Source organism: Saccostrea echinata, unplaced genomic scaffold, assembly GCF_033153115.1.
Source record: "Saccostrea echinata isolate AGI-Se365-2 ecotype Australia unplaced genomic scaffold, CSIRO_AGI_Sech_v1 ptg000051l, whole genome shotgun sequence".
Lineage (NCBI taxonomy): Eukaryota > Metazoa > Mollusca > Bivalvia > Ostreida > Ostreidae > Saccostrea > Saccostrea echinata.
In genome coordinates, this window is record NW_026889800.1 from 10,817,368 (window position 1) to 10,831,584 (window position 14,217).

A 14,217-nucleotide genomic window follows, 5' to 3' on the forward strand; every position below is an offset into this window, starting at 1 on the left:
CAAATACTCATATCTAAAGAGTTTTTCTCAGTTACACTCAGGTAGAAAAAACGTCATATTAGAGGTTGCGCCGCCTGGACATACCTTTGCTTACAAAAACACTAACAATTTATTAAAAAATAAAAATTATGATTTATGGTTTATTCTATAGATAGAAAAGATGATGCTTACTAAATGTGTAAAAATTCATTGGTGTACCTAAAGCGGTTTTAATTTTATGACGCTAGTCCACGAACTTTTTGATAACCCCTCGTATATATATATCCAAAATTGAAATAAAGTCTCAGTAATCGGATTACAATATTAAACAAATATAAAAAGAAAACACAAGAATCCTCCGTAAAGCTTTAGCGCTTTCATTAAAAATCTTCAGAAGCTTTACATTTCAAAAATGTATACAACGGTAACATAGCAACAGTATATATATATATATATATATATATATATATATATATATATATATATATATATATATATATATATATATATATATATATATATATATATATATATATATATCCAAAATTGAAATAAAGTCTCAGTAATCGGATTACAATATTAATTGCATTTATCACCATATTGTGATAAATGCTTTTAATACCAGTGCAAGAGCGATAACTCGAGCGTTCTTGGCAGTGGTTAAACATTATTGAGACCATGAGTTTTAAATAGAGGACGCAATATAATCAAGCACCGTATGACCCCGATTTTCATAGTCTACCAAAAAAGCTAGAAGGGCAGACATGTTGCAAAATTTCCAAAATTATTTCCATTTTTGTGCATTATTCTGTTCCAAGGATACGGTTTATAGACACTGTAAGTAATTTATGCGAACAATAACATGATGCCCCTAATTATAAAGGCTTGAATTTATAATCGTTGCACTTTGTGGTATCTGTGACTGTACATCATGCGCTGATGCTGTGGATAGAATGACATTGAAAGTCCTTATTCTGGGGCATTCATTCATACGCAGATTTGAGAACTTTGTTTGTATCAACTAGTTCTGACCATCGGGTGACGCCGAATTTAAATCTTAATTCAGAGAAGCTACAGATTTTCTATTTAGGTTATGGGGGAGCGTCACTGGCTCAAATTCGTGCGCAAGGCACTCGTTACGTAAGATACTTGCATCCAGATGTTGTTTTGTTACAAGCTGTATCAAACGATTTGTGTCGGAGAAACACATCAGTGGAAGACATTTTTCATGAACTTGCGGACTTTGTAATTTAACTCCGTGATGCGGAAGATGTGAAAAAAGCAGTGGTGCTTCAGACATTACATAGAATTCCCCCGACAAGACGTATCAGGTTTCATGTGGACACAGAGTGCAAGAGAGTTGATGAATTAAATAGACGCATGTCCTATTACTTGCAGAATGTAGAGGGAGCAGCATTCTTTCGCCTATCTGGTTTATCATAGGATGGTATTTCTGGCGGATGGGGTCCATTTGAATAATCAGGGAAATAAGGAATATTATAATAATTTGAGAGCTGTTATTGTTTCCTTGATAAAGTCTATCAATAATGGTGGGTACATGTTTGTGCAGCATTTATATTTAGTCTAACGATACATTGTTCAATTTTCATCTGTTTATTTTCAAAATCCACATATGCAGTGGTGATTTAATGCAATCTAATATAATGATGCATATAGCCATATAAATGTTATATTAATTAATTTATACATTTATGACACCCCCGTAAAGTTGGGGTTGTTTAATTGGATCCTGTGTATTATTTATTAACAGCTTATTTAAGACTAACCATAAATTTTAGTTTTAGCAGGATTTTACACCCTTATATGCTCGGGGTTTAGTTTTAGCAGGATCTTGCACTCCTATATGGTCGGGTTTGAATTATAGCAGGTTTTGCACTCTTCTATGGTTGGGGTTTACTCAAGCAATATCCTGCACCCCTATATGGTCGGGGTTGAATTTTAGCAGGACCCTGCACCCCTATATGGTCGGGGTTTACTTAAGCAATATCCTGCACTCCTATATGGTCGGGGTTTAATCTAGCAGGATTTTGCATATGTATGGTCGAAGTTTACTTAAACAGTATCCTGCACCCCTATATGGTCGGGGTTTAATTTTGCAGGATTTTTCACCCCTATATGGTCGGGGCTGAAGTCAAACAAGATGTTGCACCCCTATATGGTCGGGGTTGAATTCAGACAAGATGTTGTACCCCTATATGGTCGGGATTTTATTTCAAAGGATTTATTCCCCTAAATATTGGGTTTGTTTAACTGAATATATTGCATAAAATGAATAAGATACATATATTCCAATAGTGTTGAGATTTCTAGAGGTTTCTTATCTATAGAATTGTCAATGATATAGATATTTTTGGAATTCTACATATATAATCACCTCGCATTTATAGAGCAGAATTTAAAATATAAACAGAAATGATATAAGAGCTGGGTACGTTAAGACCGATTTACGGCCCTGTAAAATCAGCAAAAATTAAACGCACGATTACATTCTATCAATTGTATCAATTAACTGTTAAGGTTTACCTGTGTGTGAAAAAGGAATAAATTTTTCTCAACTCACGTGCCCTTTTATTTATATAACGTTCAAAACCGGTCTAATATTCTGGAATTCCCCTATTTTGGACGTTTTCCTCCTCTTCAAGTCTATATTTCGATATGGCCGCATCCGAGTATGTATGCGAAACTTTGCAGAAAGAACAAATACACTACGATTTTTAATATTAAAGAGAAAAAATAACCTTACAAAAGTGTGGCCACATCCGTTTTCACAAAAAAATGAAGTAAAAAATGCTGCATTTTGGATAGACGTCACCTTTTCTCCACAATAAAATCTATATTTTTAAAGAAATTAATTGTTTAATTCTATATCTGAAGGCTTTATTATTTTTTTTTAATTGTCTTTTAAATTCAATTCTGCATTTGAAAAAAAAAAAAAAATAATACAATTATTTATGCAAATGAAAACCATATGAACCTTTCTCAGTGAAATTTACTATGGGACATTACATGTGAATTAGTGACGCAATGCATTGAAAAAAATGACGTCACAAAGAGCAATCATGTTGAAAATATGTACTTGAAACAATTTCTTCAGTCTTCGCAACTATGATAAATATTCAATCAATATTTACAGCGTGAAAAAGTAATTTAACGACATCAGTTGGGATGGTTCAGACAATCGATTTACATTTAATCCTACATGTACAATGTACCTCCAATTTAAAACGCGCCTCTTTCATAGTGGACATTGACTTTATTTGACTTTAGGAAAAATATTATTTTTAACATTTTTATTGAAAATCATCAGCTTTTAAAAGTATGTTTTATTCGTTTTCAATTTATATATGTCTGGGATTCATGAATGTCAAAAGACAATAGCTAACTTTTTTCGGGGGGGGGGGGGGGGGGGTTAGATTGGAAGCTTGGATTACATGTATAGCAGTCACCATTTGAAAATTTCTTTTCAAAACTTGTTATCCTTGTCACTGTATTGTTGCAGATTTTTATTTGACAAAATTAATTGTGTCAGAAAGGATTCTTGTGTTTTATAGCATAATCAGAAAGTGTTTTATATATGACAAAATACTTCTAAATCTGCCACTGCCGGCCTACATTTACTTATTGAAGGTCAGCACCTGGGAATGGAAAAGTTCTTACATGTATTTACACTTATTAATTATATATACATTTATCATGCTGTTCGAATATTGACATCAGTGTTTTCAAGTAAAATTGGGTTTAATTTATAATTTACAAGGAATTTTAGATAATTATGTTGACCAAGTTTATAATGCTTAAAAAACGTAAACAGTGGTGTACGCTTTCGGTATTTTCTATGAAAATTTAAGTGAAACATGATACAATCAACCTTTTTTATTGTCTATAAATAAAGATTATCTGTTCCCATGCAGTTCTGTAAGAAATACAAACACGATCTTGCATTACTTGTGGACAAGACACCCCCTTTCCGCTCCATAATCGATGGTTTAACTCGTTATTTTTTTTCTTCAGAAATTGTTTTCCTAATACATTTTAAGGCATTCCAAGTCTTGAAATGAAAAAAAGACAAAAAAGATTACTCTACAGATATTTATCTGTATAAAAAACGAATGTACATATTAACTACATGTACACTACTGTTAATCTTGAAGTAAGCGAGTATATTTTAAAGGATTTTATCCAATTTATCCATAAAATAATATTACCCGGTAATATATTTCATAGGAAATATGTTTAGTATTCCATTAGATGTTCATCGATGCTGGAGGAGCGTCCTGTCCAATATCACCCCTGTGAAAACGGCGGTGCACATTATCGCTAAATTTTAAAGATTCAACGTCCGTCTGTGATGATAATCCGTTCCAGAAAAAAAAAAACAAATTAAAAGTATTGTATCGTTACTACAAGGACAAATGCACAAGGAGATGCCCCAGAGAGTTAATGTATCCAAAGGAAGTGATAAAATTATCATTGTCACCGAAATAATTATATCAAATACATATATCTTACCCACGGCTGTGTAATATCACAGTGAAAAATTCACTGTTCAAGAAAGAACTTAATTTTGGACTTTACTTTTCAATTTTTAAGTTGTGTCATATTTTATTTCTCACGATATGTTTCGCGAATCTAATTGTTTAATTGACCAGTGACACTTTTCGGACTCTTGATCTGTTGTTACAAAGAGACAGAGTGCTATGTCTCAAGAACTGTTAATCTCTAAAAACAACACTATTAATTATCTGGGTTTTTTTTTTATGTCCAAACATCAAAGCGTCATTGAGTTTATTTAATTAATCCATACCTGTGAATCTTTCACTCAATTTACAAAATGTCAACACCTGTCACTTATTTACTCATTATGTACATTCTTATAAATAGTCATGTATAATTTCAATCATTAGTCTGGAATATACGAAGGCCAGTCTCGGCCACGTCCGACTCGTCAGGACTCTGAGTCCGGGGCCACTTCGGCCAGATCCGACTCGATCATTTATAATAGGTCTGTTTGTTGATTCATGTAAAGTGTTGCCATAGTTGAGACTCATCTAATAAATACGGAATCCTTCATCATTTGTTTTATCTCTGGAATTGCATATTGGTGGACCTTCGGGAATACGGCACACCTATACTTTGTTTTTACCTCACGGCCACACAGCGCCTCTACCTATACCTCGTACCCCCCTACGCCAACATTCCCTCACCCCGTTCGTTCTGCAGACAACGGATGCTGTTCCAGACGAATTCCTAAGTACCGTCCAAATCTACACGGTCACAATTGGTGGATGAATCCTAAGGGTAAAACAACGCCCGGGGCCGCTGTATATATTTTGCAGTGGTCAGATCTCGAACCTCTTGAGCAAGCGAGTTCCCCCATTGAACCACTCTGCTCATCGTGAACTGTTCGACCAATGTATCAACGATGGACAATACCAGTTCAACATCCATGAACAACACTTTCGGCATTCCTTTGTTAACCACCAGGATAGTTTCAATAACTAGTGTTTACCGGTGTGTACGTCTACAAGAACATGAAAGAACAGAATCCGAAAAATAATTAAAGTGAAATTTCTTTCCAAACACGAGGACGTGTTTTTCCCGGAGCGGTGGGAAATTATCACAGTGAAAAATTCACTGTTCAAGAAAAAACTTTATTTTGGACTTTACTTTTCAATTTTTAAGTTGTGTCATATTTTATTTCTCACAATATGTTTCGCGAATCTAATTGTTTAATTGACCAGTGACACTTTTCGGACTCTTGATCTGTTGATACAAAGAGACAGAGTGCTATGTCTCAAGAACTGTTAATCTCTAAAAACAACACTATTAATTATCTGGGTTTTTTTTTATGTCCAAACATCAAAGCGTCATTGAGTTTATTTAATTAATCCATACCTGTGAATCTTTCACTCAATTTACAAAATGTCAACACCTGTCACTTATTTACTCATTATGTACATTCTTATAAATAGTCATGTATAATTTCAATCATTAGTCTGGAATATACGAAGGCCAGTCTCGGCCACGTCCGACTCGTCAGGACTCTGAGTCCGGGGCCACTTCGGCCAGATCCGACTCGATCATTTATAATAGGTCTGTTTGTTGATTCATGTAAAGTGTTGCCATAGTTGAGACTCATCTAATAAATACGGAATCCTTCATCATTTGTTTTATCTCTGGAATTGCATATCGGTGGACCTTCGGGAATACGGCACACCTATACTTTGTTTTTACCTCACGGCCACACAGCGCCTCTACCTATACCTCGTACCCCCCTACGCCAACATTCCCTCACCCCGTTCGTTCTGCAGACAACGGATGCAGTTCCAGACGAATTCCTAAGTACCGTCCAAATCTACATGGTCACAATAACGTAAACATAGGGAGGAGTTCTAAAGAAAGTCTTTGTCTATTTTAATGCAGTTTTCGTCTTAGTAGATGACGTGATGTATCGTCTTGCAATTCATGTCAGCAGTTTGTTAGGTATATTTTTTAAGATTTTTTTTATCAGACACTTGCATGAAAAAGAAACATAATCAAGCAAGTGATATAATCCGGGAATGGCAAGGATAACTCTATAAGGAAGCGCTGTGACGTGTTTTGCGTATTGTTCCCACAAGTAACAAAATAACATAAGATTTCGTATAATTTGATAACTGAACTAGAAATAAAATCTCTATGTAGCTTATAAAAAGGGACGTGAAAGTGAATTTTGATTCTTCTATTTGAGTGTTCTGTTATTCTGCATTTCAATTATTTGTATTTTGTCTCTATGTAAATAGAAGGGGAGGCTTACTGATAATCAAATTATACATATACTGTAATGAGTATCAATAAAAAAATTATATCAAGAATTTGATTTAAAACTAAATACATCCCTTTCGAATTTCCTTTGGCTCCCCACTGGACTGTGACCGTTGATCGATCTTTTACTGATCGATATCAATGCAAGTGTCTGCCGTTTCATGCTGCATTGCTTTGAAGACGACATGCGCATGTTATAAATAAATGAATTTTTAATTCATGATTTTAAATAGAAATATAGCTTAAACATAAGATTTTTGATTAATGACAACGGAAATATAGTTTAAATTGTCAAAATGTAAAGTTACTCAATTTTGCACAGTTTCTTGTCATGTTTAGTTTAATTGAAGAAAAATCTTTTGTTCTCTCGATAGTGACATGTCGTTACTCGTGAATATTTAGATTTTAGATTTCTAGGTAACAAAGTTAATTATCACTTCCTTTGTATTAAATTAGCATGTCTCTTAAGATCAAATAGTCATATCAAGCCAATGAGTAAATAAATAAATTCTTCTTTATTTCGGCATCTTTGGAAATAAATTCTTTATACACTTAACTTGCCACTTCGAAATTCCTCATCAGGAAAAATGTTTACTTTGTTTCGGCTTTTCTTAATCCGTCTTTGTTATAAAAAAGTGTCCGCGGACAGATAAGTAATTGAAGTAACACTTTCATTAGTTGAGCGATTAGTGTCAAACGTAAAAGAAATTTTGCCGAAATTGGCTAAAACTATTCTGTAACGTGCTTCCTGATTGGTCAGAGTCCAAGTCTGTAGAATGACCGCATCGGTTAGTGATTTTAGCAAAATCACTTTCCGATCTGGTCTAAAGCAATAAAGTTCATTGTAATTCTACAGATTTGATTCTGTCTTTTTAGGTAAGCTTGAATTTTTATTCTAATTACTTAAATAATTTTCATCTTAAAATAACGATATTTAAATAAGATTGAAAGTTTTCATTTAGGTTAAGTTAAGAATTTTAAAAGGATTTGTAGACTTCTTTGTTTGATTAGTTTTACTGTCTCAGTATTGTGTTTAAAATTAATTTTCATTGACAACTTACATGTACTTATTGGTAGAAAATGTTTTATTGTATTTTGCAAATTCATATCAATTCATTTTATTTTTACTTAATCTCTAAATCATATTTTGTTTATAATTTTCTGAAAGTTTTTCTTTGAATTTTTACTTTTTGTTTACTTTGAAATTTTTGTGTTTTCGAATTTACCGCTTAAATTTTATGTGTAACTCTTTAGTAAACGGAGGCTAATAACTTAGTGTTTATAAGCTAAAACCGAAAGTAGTAGCGCTAAATTCTAAAACTGCTTAAATTTATGTAATCTTTGATACTTGCTAATCTATCTATTGATCATTATGACAAACATTTGTAATAGCTTAATCGGTAAGCTTAATTATTCTTTATTTTGGTAAAAAGTTTATTTTCTTTCATAAATGGATTTTTCTCCGATAGTGTTCGTGACTTTGTTTATAAATAATGATGTTTACCTTTTTATACTTCCGATGTTGTTTATGACTACTACTGTTTGTAAACTTTATTATAATTGATTGATATTGATTTGTATTGAAAAATGACTTTCCGATCTGGTCTAAAGCAATAAAGTTCATTGTAATTCTACAGATTTGATTCTGTCTTTTTAGATTTATACTGTGATTGTGATTTACTCACATCAGACACAGCTAATTCCCCAAATAATCACGACGGTGAAAACCAGAGGGTGATAATATTATATCCTTATTTTTTTAACTTTTAGTTTTAGGGAATTATGCCCGTTAGAGTGTACTACAGGCTTCTGAATCCCTTCCCGGGAATTCGTGTGCATTTCCTGTCGAATTTAGGCAAATAATTTTCGATTTTGTGAATCAAGTACATGCAAAGTAATGTGTTTGTCTCTAAAATTAAATTATTAGCTTTGGCTGTATAAAATATTTTGTTCATCGTAATATTGATCTAAACAAATCGCACACCCTTTTTTAAGCTTTAGGAGATTCACGGTTTTTACTTGAAGCAAAATTTTTCAAGGTCTGTAACGCAAGTTATGATAAGACCATTCCAAGTTTTTTTTTTATGTGCATTGTACGCGGACGAATTGGTTTTGAGGAGATGAAATTATAAACAAACACAAATTAAAATGAATAAATACAAAGCTTTGAAACGCAAACACAAAGTTAATTCAAATTAAAATCAACAAATACGAATCTCTGAAATGCATTTTACTCGTTTTGGATTGACATATCTCTTTTTTAAGTGGTGTATTAATTTTTTTATTTCAATAAACTAGTAGTTTAACTAAGTTTTCTGGCGAGGAGAGGTCTCAAATGATAATAAGAAATTCTAGAACTGTTCTGAAAATACTGCGTTTTTCCCCTTTTGATTTGTGTGTTTTCTCGGATAGGAAGATAGGTTAGGATGGACGCTAAACAACGAAAAAAAATGTAATAGCTCATCAATCAGGACTCTTATAACCGGTCTCCTCTTGTGGTTTTAACATAGAAAGTAATTGTGTGTAAGTATATTTGGGATTGTTCCTGGTGAGGGTATTTTACATGAACCGTGCAATAAAGCGGATCCACTGGAATGAATAAATAACGACCTATAAAAGAAATCCTAACATCAGAGAATTTTTTTTAACGCAGTTTAAGACACCTCGTAACCCCGTAATAGTGAGTAATTTATACGTTTATCAAAAAAAATAAAAAAAAAATAAAAATAAAAATAAATAAATAAATAGAAAATACGAAATTAATAGCGCTGCCATTTGTTGAAATGGAAAAGGGGAGTGATGTTGATGACTTTTTCATTGCCAAAAATCCAATTTTGACAACTTTATATGGGACGTTCCAATTTTCTTTTTAATACTGATTCATATATCTTTAAAAATTTTAATGTAACTTCATAGACAATGCGGAAGATGATTGAAGAAATCATTAGGACATTTTTACATAAAAAAATGATAAATTTGATACGAACACTGTCTGTATGGATGAATCAAGCTTCATTACTTGTCTGATGAAATCGTTTGTAATAAAATTATATTTCCTTTAAATTATTTTACTCCTTCCAGCTATCAAAGATACATTACGATGAATTGAAATAAAAGTTCAAAATTGTTTTCTTGAACATAAGGCAGGTTAAAGGAAATAGTTTCCGGTTCAGAGAATTTACAGATTTCTTTTAACGTAACGTTAAAATCAGTAACGCCGTGATGACGTTATCACGTCAAAATTTGTAATTTCTAAAGAAAACTCCTCATTTTTCGAGACATCTGATGGAAAAACGGTTTGTAATAAATATAAAAAATAAAATGATTTTGAAAGGACACATCGTCGGCATGTTTGTAAAAAACTGAAATCAAATTTGGAGACAGGGCCGCTCTGTTATACTTAACGTACCCAGTTCTTTTAGACACAGTTATAATACACTCCACTGTTATTTATTCTTATCCGGTGAAGTATCATAATTGCAAATAAATGTAGCTGTAAGGTTAGCTAGAATTATATTACCAATATGGATTGGGCATTAAATGATTTAGATTTTAGAAATATCCAATGATATTAAACTTCATGGAGTGTATATTTAATTAAGAAATTCTATTGGTGCCTTCATTGGCCTTTAAGAGCTCTGAAATATTTTTATTGATAATGTTATTACATAGTGTATATTACATAGATGATTTTTTTATTTTTACAGGAAAATTGGGAGACACTATTTGTAAACATATGCTAGATATTTTGCACTAGGTTTGTGTTGAACGTGGAATATCTAATGACAAGACAACTCTCATCAGGTTTGACTCTAAGGGATAGAATGGAGACAGTTATATCTATGCTTATGTTTTACCTCAAGATACATTGACTGAGCTCTGTAACAATCCCAGGATAGGTGTCTAGAATGCTAAACACAAATTAAGTAAAAATAACTAAAAATAAAGTAGATGAAGTTATGTAGCTGATTTTCGTAATCGAATATCCACCTCCCAGCCAAGAGGGATAACTCTTTAAAAAAAAAAAAAAAAAAAAAAAAAAAAAAAAAAAAAAAAAACTCAAATTAAGCTTGAAATTCAATCTTTTCGTGCAACAATTTTTATTCACGCAACTCAAGTTCTTCGTAGTCTAGAAACTGGGAAAAGTTGACATTTGTGTCCCATAAAAGTATTTAAAAATCTTTAGATAAATAGAATTCCTTCAAGCTTGCTTTGTTAACCATGATATGAAATTTGAAGCGATATTTGATGTCTTCCAACGATAGCACATGCTTTTTACACTACAGGTATGTGTTATATAATGATTGAAAAAAAATATATATATAAGAAAAATGCCATTATGATATGAGTATTAATAACATTCAATTTTTTCCAAATTCCGGGATACCTATAAATGTTTATTCAGGTACCTTTGGCTAACAACAGGATATTATTACATACTGACAAGCAATCGGTCGTGCAAATAGTCAATTCTGCTAAAGTCAGACTATTGGTTAGAAACTTGTAATTAATATCACTTATTTCACTATTATATTTAAGCAGAGTTCATTAGTTAGTTATTATATCAAATTAAATTGCAGATTCTATTTTACATTGACAGTAGCTTCATTTTTGGGCTTTGGGTCCTCGTGCATATCAGGTCAATATTGGAAACGATAAGTTTCAATAATTGATTCACACCTTTTCAACAATGTCACATTGGCATCATTAAGCTAGATGGATGAACAAATCATTAACAATAGAGTCTGAACTTGGTACACCTAGCCATGGCCAATTTTTGGTACATTTCAATGGTAATCCCTTAACGACTAACGTGTTATTAGTTATCAAACCCTAATTGCAATACTATTCATTTCTGTAACATAGACAAATACTGTTTTAGATCACACTCTTTTCAGCAGCAGTATTATAGGGCATTCCTGAACAAATTATTAAACAATTGGGCGGGTGGAATCCATAACTATACATGCCTCAAACATTGGTGTGAGATTTGTATAATTAAAATATTATAGCTCAATTTCAATTTTGGCTTAAACGTATTATACATCTATCCATATAAAAATTTTAGTTTTTGTAGATTGTGTGTAGTCTGGGATATGGGCATTCATAGGATACTGAGCTACCCAAAGTGACATCATTGGTCCTTGAGGAAAAAGCCCTTCGATTTGATTTTTTAAAAAAAATGGGTTTGGAGTCAGGGAAATTAGATTGAAGGAATTTGACTCTTTGATCTAGAATAAATTAAATGCAATTGGGTGGTACATTAAGGTTTCAAGGACCGGGCACCTCGCCTGGATCATTATTGTTTCATAGTATGGAATGTTCCTGCTTATGCTGCAAGTTATTAGTCCGATGTATGTCAATTATTTGGTCCGATATAAGTTTAATCCAAGATGAGTCTTGATTTATTAAATGGAACATCTAACAAGTGTCTATTATACATGAACACTTATAAAATTTCAAATTTAAAGGTCAGGTGGGTGAAATGGAATGAATTAAAAATTAACATGTATACACCAAACACGTTAGTGGCGGGTGAACTTGTATAGACAAGTTCATTTGGCGGAATTCGGGGATTACCACGAATGAGGAATTCTCTCATGTCTGGCTCAAAACTCTGGGTAATCTATCCTCAGTACTGGGGAGGATTAATTTGGGGTTACCTCAGCGGTACCTGAGGGACCAGCTTGATCTTTGTGGGTACCAAAGGCAAGTTTGGGGGCCTACCCCTGGGGGTATTATCCCCATGTTGTTGTTGTATTCCAGGGGAGGCAGGTATAGAGTTAGGGCCCGAGTCAGAACTTGAATTCATTCATTTGATGTGGCACTCACTCTTGTCGGTACCAAGAGGTCTGTTCCCACCACAGTCACCTGTGGGGGCGCTATCGCGCCAAGGATCTAGGGAGGTCATCCCGGTAGGCAGGTAGTGATTCCCTGGGTTCCGTCGGGGTATTTACATCTATGTATAAATAGATTGTGACAAATAGTCGCCACAAAATGTAATCATTGTTTCACAATAAATGTGTAAAATTAATATTTGTTACTATTCATTGCATCTGGGATTAAACAAATATAAAAAGAAAACACAAGATTCCTCCGTAAAGCTTTAGCGCTTTCATTAAAAATCTCCAGAAGCTTTACATTTCAAAAATGTATACAACGGTAACATAGCAACAGTATATATATATATATATATATATATATATATATATATATATATATATATATATATATATATATATATATATATATATATATATATATATATATATATATATATATATATATAAGAAAGTAAAGGAACACGATAAGTTTTCCTTTTTGCAATTTGAAATCAAATGCAGTTTTAAACTGTGTAAAGAGTATGTAAATTATTTTTTCCACGTCTTCTAGTTTTATCTTTAATGAAACCCCCTTTAAGTAAATTATTTTGCAAATATTTACGTCAAATTGAATAAATAATATTTATTACATTTTCAACAGTAAAATACTGTAATTTATTTACTGAATAAAAGTGATATTCTGCCACAGTTTGAAAGGATATCAAAAATGGTATTCTCACAGTGTTAGAATTTCAGAAGTGCGGCAAAACTCAAGATTTTCCTTCCCTTCATGAAGAGTGTTTTTAAAGGAAATCCCTGGCCTGTTATAAGATAGAGTTAGTGAGCCATCATGACAGAGACTAATAGATATACTGCCAATTTTTTTTCCAGATACGTCGTTAAAAATCTCATGTTTACAACGTTGTAACTATATGACGTTGCAACCGCTAAACTAGACGTCACAGCCTATGACTCTGTGTTACAAAAAGACAAAGGCAAAGGGAAAATCTAAGAAAATGTAATAAACAGAAAATTCAATGTTTTGTAGATGAATATGGAAGCACTCGTGAAAATATAAAAAAAAATCCTGTCCCACTTGTGAAATAAATTCCATATTCATCTACAAAACATTGAATATCCTCTATATATCGTGGATAACTTTCAACATCATTTTCCGTCAAACCGGAAGTTGTTATAAATTTGCTTAAATACACGGATATCTGTCCAGAATTCAATCATGAAAATGTACCAAAGACAGAGCAACATCATTTATCGTCGAATGACCTTCGTCATAAGGAAAGGCTTACAACGCTGCATAGGAGGAGGGTGGACCTAATTAAAATGGATAATCATACAATATTGAATGATAAAACAAACCAACAAAACAACAAATGACAAAAAATAATTAAGTAAAAAAAAATAACAAATAACAACAACAACAAACCAACAACACAAAGCAGAATGGGAAAGGGGGGGGGGGGATTTTAAACTGCATCAAGATAGTTAAGTAGTTAAAACTTAATCATAGCACTACATTCAATTTTGTCGTTACTGAAAACCCATTTACTAAGGTATCAATAGTAAATAATTG

At 32.6% G+C, this 14,217-nt stretch overlaps 1 long non-coding RNA gene across 1 annotated transcript; it reads left to right on the top strand.

Annotated features, from left to right (window-relative positions):
- The first annotated feature begins 563 nt into the window (after positions 1 to 563).
- LOC133203653 (uncharacterized) lies at positions 564 to 12,838 on the top strand. The gene is made up of 2 exons (XR_009723434.1): positions 564 to 1,529; positions 10,512 to 12,838. It is a non-coding gene; the product is annotated as an uncharacterized LOC133203653 (long non-coding RNA).
- Positions 12,839 to 14,217: the final 1,379 nt, after the last annotated feature.